The sequence below is a fragment of the Anas acuta genome, chromosome 8 (assembly GCF_963932015.1).
Source record: "Anas acuta chromosome 8, bAnaAcu1.1, whole genome shotgun sequence".
NCBI classification, from domain to species: domain Eukaryota; kingdom Metazoa; phylum Chordata; class Aves; order Anseriformes; family Anatidae; genus Anas; species Anas acuta.
The window spans coordinates 25832905-25847380 of record NC_088986.1 but is presented as its reverse complement, the minus strand read 5'-3'; the positions used below and the strand labels follow the sequence as shown (position 1 = coordinate 25847380).

General features: G+C 37.3%; 1 long non-coding RNA gene across 2 annotated transcripts in view; it reads left to right on the top strand.

Moving 5' to 3' along the window:
- Window positions 1-11740, top strand: part of LOC137860591 (uncharacterized) — a 64177-nt gene extending 52437 nt beyond the window's left edge. For both annotated transcript variants that reach the window (XR_011099029.1, XR_011099028.1), the window contains 3 exons: window positions 10629-10702; window positions 10784-10855; window positions 10940-11740. This is a non-coding gene — a long non-coding RNA (uncharacterized lncRNA). The remainder of the gene's footprint in view (window positions 1-10628; window positions 10703-10783; window positions 10856-10939) is intronic.
- Window positions 11741-14476: the final 2736 nt, after the last annotated feature.

The following is a 14476-nucleotide window of genomic DNA, read 5'->3' as shown; positions in this document are numbered from 1 at the left end:
GCAAACGCAGCCAGAAAGAAAGAAAAAGCACACCCAGCTAGTACTGGGCTTATGCAAATATTTTCACCTACACTATACAAGTAACCAACATAATCATAAACAGCTGAATGAGATTCTGATACCTATAACCTTCAGGTACACTGCCCAAAATAGGTGCTTGAGAAAAAGCATTGGAAGGAAGACAAAGGAAGAGGGTAAAAGTGATGAAGCTATCATAGGAAAGTGGTAGCACTCCCCCTCCCTTTTTGTTTTTCTTGTTTGATATTCAGAAGGAATTTGTCATGACTACAGTAGCTCATTCATTCCCTTTTTACACTACTTCCCAGCATTTCTGTATCACCACATCTCAGATACACTTATTGAAGACTCAACTTTCTTGCAAGTGCATGTAGAGAGAAGGGGAGAACAAGAAATACCAATAAACTTCCCCACCCTTTGCCCTTATATTGCTAATACTTGCTCTTTCCCTAAATTCTTGAGGACTTCACAGACCTCTGCAACAGATGGAGATAAGTGAAAGAAGAAAACTGATTTGTATACGCATCATAATTTCACTTTCAATTTTACAGTTTAAAAATATTTGCTTTTATATACAGATTACTCAAATAGTTTGGAAGAAATTTAAGCTCCACAAAAAAAAAAATTACCAGGATTTCTCACTCAGTTTCTGAGGTCTAGATTCCTCCCAAATGTGTGGAAACAGTTCAGGGAAATAACTATGACCTTAATTTCCTTGCAGTTTGTGCCCTAGAATTGTGGCAAAACACTAAGCATTACAACTGGTCTTTGTTCTCCTTCCTCCCTTCACTATGCCTTCTATCCGTGATGCTGTGAACAGCACATTATAATACTGATCTGTTATGCAAGATACATAGACCCTTATATGCCAGTTAAAGCATGATCCACATTTCAGAAGAAAAGTAAGTTCCAGAGACATGAACAGACTGGTTATAACCTCTCTTTGGTCATATTTCTTCCTTCCATCCTATTTATTTCTTCGTCAGTCTTGTATCCTGTGTCCCACTGCCTTAAGGGACAGCATTTGGAACCTTAAACCAGTTTCAAGCAACGGGATGAGGTCAGCCCTGAGATTCACAGGACAGGAAAGATTAAAACATTTATCGCAAGTGCAAACGTAGTGCCCCATTCAGACAGCTATGCTGCCTGCTTGTTATCAGGTTGAATTGAAAACAAAAGTTATATTAAAAGACAGCTGGATCATTATTTCTCCTTTCTGCCCCCTCCTCAAGTGCCTGGGGTCATTTTCCACAACAAAAATGAAAGTCCTTCTTGGAAGTGTTTTTGTGCTAAACAGCAGTGGTTAATTTCTTGCAACTAATTAGTTATTCAAGTGAAAGTATAATGATCCTCAAACATGATTGAAAGTGCTTCAACTGAGTTTCCTGCTAACAGCATACTTCTAGAAAAGATGCAATAAATCAGCAGGGTTATGGAAATCTTTAAACAAAGCAAGTCTACGACAGGAACCCATTAAAGATGTAGCCATGTAATATTTATGTAGCTAGCTGACTTGTGCTTTTAACCTAGCACTTTCAGCCATAGCTTTTTAGCACCTGGGTCATTCACTGAGAATGAAATTCACCCTATCTGTTAAAAGCCAGCATAATGTCTCTGCATTAGGTGTATTTTCAGAGTATAGAGTTTACATAGGACTTAAGTGATGTAGTCCTCCCACTGCATGGAATTCCAGCCCAATTTTTCTAAAGAAAAATACCAATAAAGCACCTTTTGGCAACACAAACCTGTGAAACACAAAATCCTCAAGTACCATTACCATGAAACTTGTTAGGTACCTAAATAAGAAAGGTTTTATAAATCCATTGATCAAAAAACTCTCAGAACAGCCAGTGTCACCTAAGGTTGTTTAGATTATGATTTTTTGATTATGAGTGATTACTGAGATAGCAAAAGCTGATCTCCACACCAGACACACTTTCAGCAAAGATACTGACTGCAGTAGAATCTTTCTGGACATGCCATCCATCCATTACAGGGTGGGTACTGCAGAAGAAGGAGATCCAGTTGTACAGAAAAACATTTTGGTTATGTTAAGGCCTTTTAAGTGTTACTGAAGTACAAATCTGATCCCCTTAAATCTGCAAAAGGAAGAGACATTTCCCTTTATTCCATCACATTCAACTGTCTGTATTACATGTTTACCCGTATTTTAAAAACACACAAGCATATGTGAAACAAAGGGAATGTTTTAATACTCTCTTCCTTTGGCAATAAAGTAAATGAGCAAATGGGATGAGGGAAAGCATGTATAGCCAATCTCCTAGTCCATCTCCCACAGTTTTAAGAGATAGAATTTGGATCCATAAACTAGTTTCAGCTGAGGTCCCAAACACTTGCTTTTTTGTTCCAGTTTTTTTTTCCTCCTGTCCTGCCCTGCCTTCCTGCAGCAGATGGCTGCAAAAAGGGAAACCTCACTCTGTGGGGCTGCAAAAGGGAAATTTTAGGGGTGTAGGAACTGCAATTTCCTGAGAAATGGGAGAAAGCAAGGAGAATATAAGAAATTAGCAGGAGAAAGGGATTGAAGGACAGAAAAGGAGGCTAAACATCACTCCCTCTTCTTCCTAATAAAATTATCTTTTTGGTTTTAATGCTTTTTGGGCCAATGACCACTTTCAACTCACACTTTCTTTTGGAAAAATAAATTAGGAGTCCAGTTTAATTTTGTCAATAGAAAGTTTAAAGTGGTCACTGGAGCACAAAGTGCTTTTCAAAAGGCAGCTGAACTCAACAGGGACAAGGAGGAGGACGGTGGGACAGCCACACAGATACAGACAAATTAAAGACATTAAGGGTGCACTGTTTTTTAGCAACAAAAAAAAAGGTTTTATTAACAGTTCCTGTTATCCTGTATCTTTTCATTGGGGGATTTCTTTAGACAAATATATGTTACTTAAAAATACCCTTGCCAGGGCATTTGTTTGCATTGGTCTTAAGAAAACGAACAGTAAATGAACTGCGAGTTTGCTCCATGAACACGTGGGATTATGCTTTGCCTGTGCAGTAAACCATTGGATCTAGTACAAGTAATTGTACTGCAATGGATTTTGCTATGCTAAACATTTAAACTGCGTGCCCTGTCCTTCAAAGTCTGAGGTTATGCTGTGTTCAGAGCTTTGTAGGGTTCAGTCAATAGCATATTTGTTCTGAATGGTTGTTCCTAGATAACAGTAACAAAAATCCCAAACTTGTTTACATCATTTAACATGCCTAAAAGCTTAGCTCAACACTAAAAAACACAAGCGAGCACAAAATGCAATTTTTTAGAATGGTCTCTACTGTTGAAAGTAAGTTACACCACCGAAAGGCAAAAAGTGTTTTTTATCAACTGTGGGCCAAAAACAGTTTTGCTTCTTTAAACTGGAGCAATGTCTTGCATAAAAAGATTTCAAGGAATTTCCTCTTCTCCCTGAAGATAGCCATGACCCCTTCCACTGCCCCAGAATGCACATTGTAGTGACTGCAAGATATGCATATCTTGAGGGTCCTACGCAGCAGCCTTTGTTTATCAGAGCATACAGAATGCGTGATGGGGAGTCAAAACAAAGCAAATTGGGCAGTCCACCAATCCTATGAAAATGCTGTTCCAATCTGAGTAGTACATCCAGTTAACAGACAGATGTTACGCTGGCTGTTTAGCAAGTGCCCCTCTACTGTTTTCCTATCTCAAATCAATGTCACCAGCAGTTATGCACAGGCACCCATAACACGTGCAAAAAACTTGAATTTGTGGTCTAACTTCTGTAAAGTATGATGACATTCTTAGGAAATAATTTGAAGCACAAACTCTCATCCGTTTTACACTAAATGTGGAAAGATTTTACACTAAACATGGAAAACACTGAGTTTGTCAGCAACAAATAAGTTTGCATACAGAACTTTCACAAAGGAAAAAAAAAAAAACAACACAAGAATACCAAAACATTCACAGCAAAGGAGGTACTGTGTTCAGGCAGTGATTTACTATCCTTACATTTTCAGGATCATAACTAACTGAAAGTTGTCCACCCTTAGTTCACTTCCAGTACTGTGTAATGAACACTGTATTTGAAAAAAGCTATATATATATAATGTTGTTGGGTTTTTGTTTTCATAGCTACCTACATGCTACCTATGAAGTTCCTGAAGCTTAAACCAAAAGTGGAGGTGCAGAACCCAAAAAGGTGCCTCTCTTTCAGTGAGGATGTGATTCCCCCTCTAAAGGCCTGGGGCAGGGTGCCTCAAATGCTAATGGCTTCAGTTGTGTGCAATAGCCCTATATTGTTTATATAGCACTTCACATGTTCAAAGCACTATAAGATATCAGCCATCACTACACTTTTATGAGGCTGTAAGTATTCCCCACTAAACATTAGGGTTCAAATGACTTGCTCTTGATCAAAAGAAACTTTGTGCGGCAGGACCATAATTATTTGAATTTGGTAATTCTCACAGTCCATTCCTATGGCGACTCAGAGAAGAGGGGGGATGGGATATTAAAGCCAGTTGGAACTGCACTCTGTTCTGGCTGAGCGAAATACAGGCACATGGAGAATCCCTAAGCTAACTGCACTCAAGCAGCACCTTTTTCAATAACAATTTAAAAAATTAAAAGCACAAATAAAACAAAAGTGTTTTAAGAGTCACAATCACATTTTTCTGAATATATGTATATCATAATCACTGTGAAGATCCTAAAAAAACACATGCTGTACTGAAATAGTCCTTAAAACCTGAGATTGGTATCTACATTCATCTGCTCTGAAGCAGAGATTTTGTTGTTTTGTTTTTTCTTTAAAGTCAGGAGGTTTAGTAGGCAAGGACCAAGGTATGTTAAAAGTAATCATCTATTTTCCCCAGATAAGGGACTGTAATCTATTGTTTAATAGTTGACTACAGTGGGACTCAACTTTTAGTATTACTGAATGCTTACTTCCATTTTTTTAGATGTTCATCCTATGGTAATTCAGTTGCCATACTGACATTTATAAATCCAGCCTGAAACTATTGTCTCCCTTCCTGCAGATTAAATAGAGACAAAGCAGCAAATAGCAAAACCCAGCCAGCCAACCCAGTCATGCTACCTACAACAACCAAATTCATGCTTGAAATAAGAACTATAGAGGACAAATCCTGAAAAAATAAATAAATAAAAGTCTATTTATAACTGAAAAAGACTTGATGTAAAAAAAAAAAAAAGTAACATTGAGACTGAAGAAAAAAAGAAAATTGGAACACAAAAACTCCCGACTTCTCATCTAGCACCCATCCTATCATACAATATTGTCTTTCCCACAGCTTACATTTTAACTTGTATGCAGTCTTGGTTTCCACACATACCATATGCTTTCAGAGCACAACTTAACAGTTATTGGCCTTCAAATCTTGCCTGCAGGATCACATGGGAAATATATCATAGTACCAAGACAAAAATGTAGACCTCTACATACAATCCAGATTCATCAAATAAGAAAAGAGTGCCTGTTTAGGGCTTTCACAAGCAGGGGGAGGGTAAGAAATCCCCTTCAAAGGCAGCAAGTAGCACAGTGAATTACTAACAGAACCTCTTGTGTTTTAGCCAAGTTGATCATGTTGCTCTTAATATTTACTCCATCTATCCTACAACTTCTGTTAGACATTTTTGGGTACAGGCCACACAGAACTTTATGCCAGACTGTTTTCAATTTCTACTGTTTGACTTACATTGCCTGAAAAGTTATGTTACTGTTTGCTAAAATATTGAAGTTTAAGCTAATATCAGTAGGTGAGCACTGCTTCATGGCTATTAATGTAAAAAACAGTTACCATAGTCCATATAGTGATTTTAAAAACAGATGTTTGCATATGATTTATGGACACTTAAATATGTGCATATCTTCCATAAATAGTAACGTGTTCCAGTAATAAAGAGTCAAGAATTGTTGTCCAAGAAGACTGGGAAACTACAGGCAGTATGAGAATATGTTCAACAATTTCTTGGCTTTAAATAAAAAGCAAAGGTTATAGGTCTAGGGTGGCAATCCTGTATGTTTGAAAGTGTAAATTTTTTTCCCCCACCAGGACTAACAATGTGAAGTAACGCTCATTTAAATTGCAGAGTCAGACTTAATTGCTCAGATATAAGCGCTTAGAACATATGAGTGTAGCTATGATTTGATAAATAAGAACAATTTGTTTTTATTGAGGTACAGTAAGTTTAATGCAGTAAGCAAAAAGCCCATATTGTCTTGGGTATTTTCTTTTTTTTTTTTTTTTAAACATAAAATTTTGCTTTGGAAATGTTGTTAGTACCAAAATTTAACAAAAATACTAATCAGGTAAAATTCCAATGGGCAAAACAAACTAAATTATTTCTGGAAATGCAATCAAATATTTGATTGACTAATATCACTGCTGCTCCTCACATTTGCTCTGTTCCTAAATTAGCTTGGCTAATCAGCATCCCACTTCAGTCTGCTGTAAACATGTAATGTTATTTGATGGATTTTATTTCAAAAGCACAGTCAGTTTTTGGATAACAGACTTACTAAATACTTAGTCAAAGGCTACAAATATGTGAATTAGCAGGCTTGGAGATGTCCTGCTTTCTGGACCAGCAGAACTCCAAGAGGGCATTGTGATAGGTATGCATATCACACAACTTTTAATTTGGTTTAAGAATAGTTATGGGTTCATTATTTCTCCTCTGAAAATGCTTTTGGTGTGCCAAGATGCATTACCCCCGCTTCCTCCCCCCCTTCCTTCCACAGGGGAGAACCAGGATAATTCTGCATAACTTTATATTTCTCTATACCATTATGTACAGAAGAGCAGCCCTGCAGAATACAAAATTTAAACAGAGCAGCCACAGTTTTCTCTCCTGTCTCTGGCTGGCATGCACTTGTGCTTCAAGACATTATACAGCAGCTACTTTTCTCCAGAAATGGCTGTACTCCAGTAAATGGTGAAATACTCCCTAAAACATCTTTTTTCAGCAGAGGTTTATGAAGATGTTACCACAATTCTGTAGATTGACAGCAATGCAAAAACATTGTGATTGTCTGGTTGGATTTCTCGAAAAACATGGCCTTTAGAATTACCGCCTAAGTAAGAGCTGATGCTGTACTCCAACGCAGCATAGAAACAACTACAGCTAGCGTTTATAGTACAAGTCTTAGATTACAGTGAAGCTTACTGGATTCTCTTCTTGCCGTCTTCAAGACCACAGAAGAAACAAACGCTTTTCATTTTGTCAGGTGAAGACCTTCCTCTTTATGGAAGAACAATCTTCACTTTCAGCATATAATTCAAAGACATCCAAGAATAACTCGGAATCTCTAATAACAGGTCAGATGGATTTAATTCTTCTTGGTGGAAGCACGCTGTCAATGCACAGTAAGATTTAGTATCGTTGTTAATTTACCACAGGTAAAATGTTGATACAACATGAAGATTTAGCATTTGAGAAGAGTTTAATAAAGATGATCACAAAAAAAAGCAAAATGTAGAAAACTGATGAGTGATCATTCTACTTCTTTTTTTTCAAATAAGCATCAGCTCATTTGCCAGCTGGTGTAAAGGCAGATGCCACTGATATCAATGTGTCAGTTTACACTGTGTCTGATCCCATGTGTGTGCCATTTTTAGAAAATACCACTGGAATTCACTTTTGCAACAATTGAAAATACATCCATGCATTGCATTTCTTCCTGTCCAAGTGTATAACTGGAAGACTGTTGACAGACTGTGGGAGAGGGCAACTGGAAAGTGGAAGTAGCCAACAATTGTATGCATGAGATGATAACGCTGCAATAGAAGTATTAACACGATCGTTCTGCTGTCCTCTTTAGATACCAATGAGTATTTTCCTTCAAAAAGTCTTAATTCCAATTTCCAGTAATAATTCCATACCAACAAAAGAAAGAAATGTTATAAACTAGGCAGAGTACCTACCATATAATTATGTTGATACAGACTATTTTAATGCAACATTAGAGAACTTATCTAAAATAGTAAAAAAAAAAATCTGAGATCTGTTTGTTCACCTAAGTATTTGTTCCTAAAGGACTGCACTGCTGGACTACCAATAAGACTTAAAAATATTAAAGCAGCTACTAACATAGGGGAAGGAGAAAGAAGAGGTGGGGCAACAAGCATGGCAGAGTAGCACTTCACAGCTCCAGCCATGATTTCTAAGCAGAGAGGGGGAATTCAGTGTTTCACAAAAAGCAGCTGTTAAACACAGGCATATTGTAGAACCAAAACCTAGCTGCCATTATTAACCAGTATAATAACATTGAAGATTTGTCTTTTGATTCAAGATACCAAGGTCAAAATAGAAAAAGCAAACTGATTAGAACTGAAGATGCAGTTCATGTAGCTAGTGAAGTAATTGTGCAGCACAACACCCATATCTTCAATTTAGGTCAGGCCATCAAGAGGAGCAAAAGGACTGAAGATGAGATGCTCTACTTCACACAGTTGCCCTCTGGAAGGTGCTGGCAAAGGCAGTCACTTAAATTAAGTACAGGTCATCAGACAGGATATCTAATCTATTCCTAAAACAGGCAGCTCTGGCAGTCCAAATCCCTATGGCCTTTACAGCGACACAACGAACTACTTCCTCATGTACCTCTGTCAATTCACGTTAGGTTCCAATTTTTTTTAAAGCGATATTTCATGTACACCATGACCCTATTGCTCATAGCAAGGAAAGTGCTTTGGTTTATTTATGACCTACTAACCTTAAATAAAAAAACACACATCCAATCTGAATGTTCACATAAGCCTGCAGATCTGAAATAAAACTTAAAATAAAGCTGGCATTTGTAATAGCTAGCTAAGCCCAGTAAGGGATTTAAAAAAAAATAAAATTAAAACCAGATGACAGAAGATGAAAGCATTTTTACCCTGCATAACCTGCACACATCAGGAACGATGGCTGGAGCTCAGGAGTAATTTTTTTGCGTGTGTGTTTTTGTACTTACAAGTTCCAGCCCTCTTCAACAGAGGCTAGGTAACCAAGGAAATACTGAGGTTTTCCCATTACGGGGTTGGGAGGGAATAATAACAACCTGTGAAAGTAATTACTTTTAAGATGCAATCCACCCAGTCATAAGCTCTACACGGCTACTCTCCTTCTCCTATACCCCATCCTACTGCCAGGTATCAGCCGGGCAAGACCTCATACTGAAATATGAAGTGACAGAGGGAAGCAGGGAATAATAGCATAGGAATAAGTACTAAAAGAAATGGCATACAGAAGGAAAGCTTATAACAGGGAGGATGTTAAACATGAGTGACCCTAAACCATAGAGTCTGCTTATTTAGTCTATTTTGCTAGAACAATGTTGAACAGATGCAGATGCACAGAAGACTACAGAGTTGAAGAGATTTATTGTCTCATGGCTTGTGCTGGTGCAAAAAAACTCTTTTCCTAACATCCGTGGAGTTAAACTGTGATAAAGCCAGTACAAATAAATAGAAACAAAACAAAAAAAACTTTAGAGCTAAAGTACCACAGCAGCATGGGATGTTTGCTGCTGTATCAGCAAATTAGGGGCTCACTGGCACAGTTGGTTGGAATTCAGAGATACTCATACTCACAGAGGCATTCCTAAGCAAAATATGTAAGTTTCTCCTTTATGGAGGATCGTAATTCCATTCTTGTGTAGTTTTCCAGCAGGCTGTACTAATTACTGTATTTTAGATACATTTGATAGAAATGCAGGTGAGTTAAATGATAAAAAAGTAATACATATCTGTAAATACAGAATAATTAGTTGAAAGGAACAGCTTGGACAAAGTCCTTGTCTCATTATTTGCTTACAAAATATATACAGGCAGCACACTTATGACTGCACTCTTTTAGTTCTGGTTACCTTTATGCAACTATAAACAAATTTAACAAAACACATTTATTAAGTGCTTTTTTTAAATGCAGAAATCAATGAGAGAGTACAGGACTACTTTGTCCTCTGGTAATAGATTTAGCAAGTACCAATGCATAGAAGCCAATGTATCAGTCACAGTTTCCAATGCAACAATCTAAGAGCGGCCCTAACAAAAGGAATTCAGACCAAAGCTACAAGAGAACAGCCTTCTGCAGGAGAACAGCTTATAAATGCAAATAAGGTAAAATACTTCTGTTACCTTGTTGTGCCCTCGTTACATTAAATCCTATATATCTATATTTATATACACGCTATTCACATGCACACCAAGGAAGATGAGAACTTAGTTGGAAAGTCCTGATATAAGAAAAAGTGTACTGTGCTACTGTGGAAATTATGAACTTTACTGTGTAATTTACTGTGTAGTGATCATGTTCTGGATATGGACAGCATGTTGACACCTAGAAAACATATGAACAGAAATTTAGAACATAAAACCACAATGTAATATCAAGAGGAGAACATCAGCAGAATAGATTTTACTCTATTGGGCAAATTATAATTGGTAACACCAATTCATAATGTTCTTGGCCAGATCTGTTAATACATGGGATCTTGTGTTTTGGTTTGCTATAAAGTTCAGTTCTGTAATATAACATAATACACTAATCCACTTCTGCCTCAATGTCCAATGTATATAGTTAAAGCTTGAATAAGTGAAATCGTCTTTTCTTTTCCTAGAAAGATGTTTGGAAAACTGCCAGCTTCTTGCACGAAGGTTGAAACAGGATGGGCAGAAAAGGGTGCTGGTGTGGGTAAGAGAACAATGACTGAAATTGCATCATCTGTATGATTAAAATGATTGTGTCAATTTTGATTTTCCCCCCTCCTTTCAGACATTTAAGGACGCTGTCAAGTCAATGGAGTTCTGTTGTAGTGGTTGCTTCAGTGAACATTCAACGCTGTCGGTGAGTTTGGAATTAAAGTGAAAACCATCGACCGTTGATTGTACCCTCCAGCTAACCATCCTCCTCCTTACTTCATGCTTTCAGGCCTTCACACCGAAGATAGAAACCTAACCAGCACATGAGGTTTCTCTCCCACCCTGCCAAGCTTTACAAAAAAAAGGTCACAATCAACATTCATTGCTGTCGGTGGGTTTAACTATGTGGACAAGCTCACTGAACAATGAATGCAACTGTGGCCCCACATTTTACAGTTGCCATTGAGAGGAACATCAGCTCTGAAAGGAGTAGTAAGAAGCAAACACTTCTTATAGGCTACATTTTTTCTGGTCAAAAAATAGTTGAGGATACTCAGTTTTCACTACCTTGTTTTTTAAGTGTTTAATTCTGTTGACTGAAAAAACACTGCTGCCTTCTTCTGGAATATTGTCCTTGCAGGGTTTGGCATGGTTGAAACCATAAAAATCCTTGTTTAATATGTATGTAGAAGCAAATAATAAGGAACTTTGTGTATATGCACTCCTCAAGATTCAGCATAGGAGGAAAGGGTATTTAAATCTCATCTAAACTAGGCATTGTGGAACAGTTCACAAAACTGCCTTTTATACTCATCAAGACAAAAATAGAAATGAAAGCTGGAATTAAAATAGACGGCTGATGTACCAAAAAATCAGTTCTGTATAAAATTAATCTTATGCACCTAAATAAACAGTGTTAGCAAATGTTAGATTTACCTTTTCTACTGGTCAGAGGGATTACAGAAATAGATGTATATCCGTAATTATAATTGAACAATAAACAGTTACACTGTAAAATTACTGTATACTTCGGGTACCAATGTCACACTTAGTACTGCTAATAATAAGAAAATAAACAAAGTTAAAGATCGCTGCTTTCTCCTTATTTCTTTAAAAACCTTGTTTATCCAGTCAGACACACACTGAGACCTATCTACATTTCAGAAGTCATCTAAGGTAAGTTCAGCCTTCAGACAGCACAATTTTGATACTCTGCAGTAGGGATTGCTTCCAAAGTTCAGTAATCACATGGCATTCATTGTTTCCTCTTCTAACGGAGGGGGGGGAGGTCTCATAACAATACTTTAGTTTGTTATTTACAAAGTATCTTCAGCACCTCAGTTACACAATTCTCTTGCTCACTGTACTTGCTTGTTTTATCCAGGTTTTATCATATAGCAACTGCTGAACAGGATAAAAGCATCAGTGCCATCACAGGCGGATACATTTGTACTGGCTTCTTGAACTTGGAAACTGGCCTAGTTAAATTATAAAAATATATTTCAATCACAGAAAAGATCAGTCCTTGATCACATGCAAGACTGATACTTACATTAAAAAAAATCAGTTCCTCCAAGAGCCACAATAATGAATTACATTAAACACCAGAACTGTGTGGATATTATTTGATGGTTGGGAATACTGTTTTTGTATTCTAATATTTGTTAGAGGAGAACCTGCAGAGTTCTACTGAGGTCACAAACAGAACAGTTGAGTACTAAAAGGAAGGGTAGCTGTGGATGTACGGCTTGTCAGCAACACTACAGATAAGCCTTTATCTTTAGGTCTACTCATTTCTACACAGCAATGGGAACCCAAATTACTGTTAGTATGATCCTTTCGTGTAGTATGTAAATGAAAAGCAGGACTCATATGTTCTATCTAGAAGGAGGAACTTTCAAGGTAAGTTGCAGCCAGTATGTTTTGCAACAGCATGCATCAAAATTTGTTATTGAAATAAAAACCAAGACTTTTTTCTGCAAGATATTTATCAATGCTACTTATAATTGTGTAATGCATTTATAAACATGAAGATAATTCAGTAATAGAAGATTGTGGAATTTGACAGCACTGGAAAGAAAGTGTCCTGGCACGTAATCACCTTCAAGTAGAGAAAAAGATGCATACAGAAGCCATTCATGCTGCAATTGATAATGCTTGAACAATTACAGTTGGTGCAGGGACAGATTCCAATGCAGGGAGGGTGGAAATAATTTTTTTGTTGTTTGGTTGGTTGGTTTTGATTGCTTTGACAATACTCTTCCTCAAAATAAACAAATGCTTTACTTGTTCAAAAATTTCTACAGTGATTTCGTTGCCTATGCTAAGTATTAAACAGCAACAATTCATGCCATACCGTAACAGATTGCAGAAACTTCAGTCAGCATCAACCCAGGCACAGATAATTGGCCCACAGACATTACAAGGATATAACAAATATTTTCAACTGGACAACAAGCTTTTAACAGTTTCTGAAGAATAGACTCAACAGCAACAGTCTTTTCCCCACTCTTTAAAGTATAACTTTTTTCAGTTATTTGTCACATTTTCTTATCAAGACCAAAAAGTCTTCTTAGCGAACAGATATATACTTCATACAGCTTGATAACTAAAAGGTAATGTCTGCAGAACAGTAATTTACAGAAAGCTTATTGGCAAAGCAATGTCATTACTCCACACCCAACAACAGACATCGGCTTGCGTAGGCTTTCCTTACACCGTAAAGCAAGAGTGATCTCGGCAGTAACAGCAGCTGTGAAATACTGTGGAGAGGTTTCATGGTCATTTTCAGATTTTTTTTTTTTTGTAAATATAAGACATATGTACCCATTGCAGTGCCCACGGGCCACAGAGACCTTCTAGAAAATTGTTCCTTGGTGTCATTGTAAATAATACACTCACAGCAATATTTTTAGGTCAAGCATATCAAACTTACAGCGAATGCAATGGACCTTGACATAATAGGAGCGCTAGCTTCATGGCAGCAGTGGAAGAGGAGGTAACGGAACATAGTTTCCGTACATAAGAGATCAGTCACTGTTTCCCAGTGCTTGAAGACAGAAAAGGTGGTACCAAAGGGCTGCTATTAGGTTTGCAGTCACTGAGGTTTTAGTTATCTCCAAATGTCCATGCATTTTTCCTGACTTCTGGCATAGGATAAGTGAAAACATCTATCCCAACAATTTTAGCATCAAGTCTACAACTTCTGTTCAGTGAGTACACAAAGACAGGTAATCTTACCTTTAAAATGACTGAATCCCTACAACAGAAATCAGCTGTGACTCAGGACCATAGCAGGATGGAAATGCACAGCCAAACATCACCCCACTAACATTTCTTCCTTTACGAATAGCCAAGTGACATACAGAAAGCTAATAAGATAAATATAATAAGTCTGTAGCTGGGTTGGAAGTCAAATCTAGATGATCTTGCCTTCCAGTCATGTCCTGTTCTAGGGAAGAAAAAATGCAATCTTGTAATTGACTTTTCCCTGATGTGAACACCGTATTTTCCATCTTGCTGACCATCCCCTTTTTCTTTTCATTTGATATTTATTTTTGTTTCCTGCTAGAGTTGTAGTCCACTACATCACTCCAGATTAATAATTATATCTTGCCCTTGCTTCTACTTAGCATTGTATAATTTTGTCTTGAGTTTTTTTTTCCCCCTCATTTTTGTTTCAAGTCTTCCTGTGCATCCTACTTAAGTGCAAGTCCCAGATATGCAGACTGCATTCCAAACAGCCCAGCCAAGGCCAACTGAAATAGTCTGACGTCTCCTTATTTTACAAGGAACTACTGATCGTTTCCAGCCAAAAATAGCATTT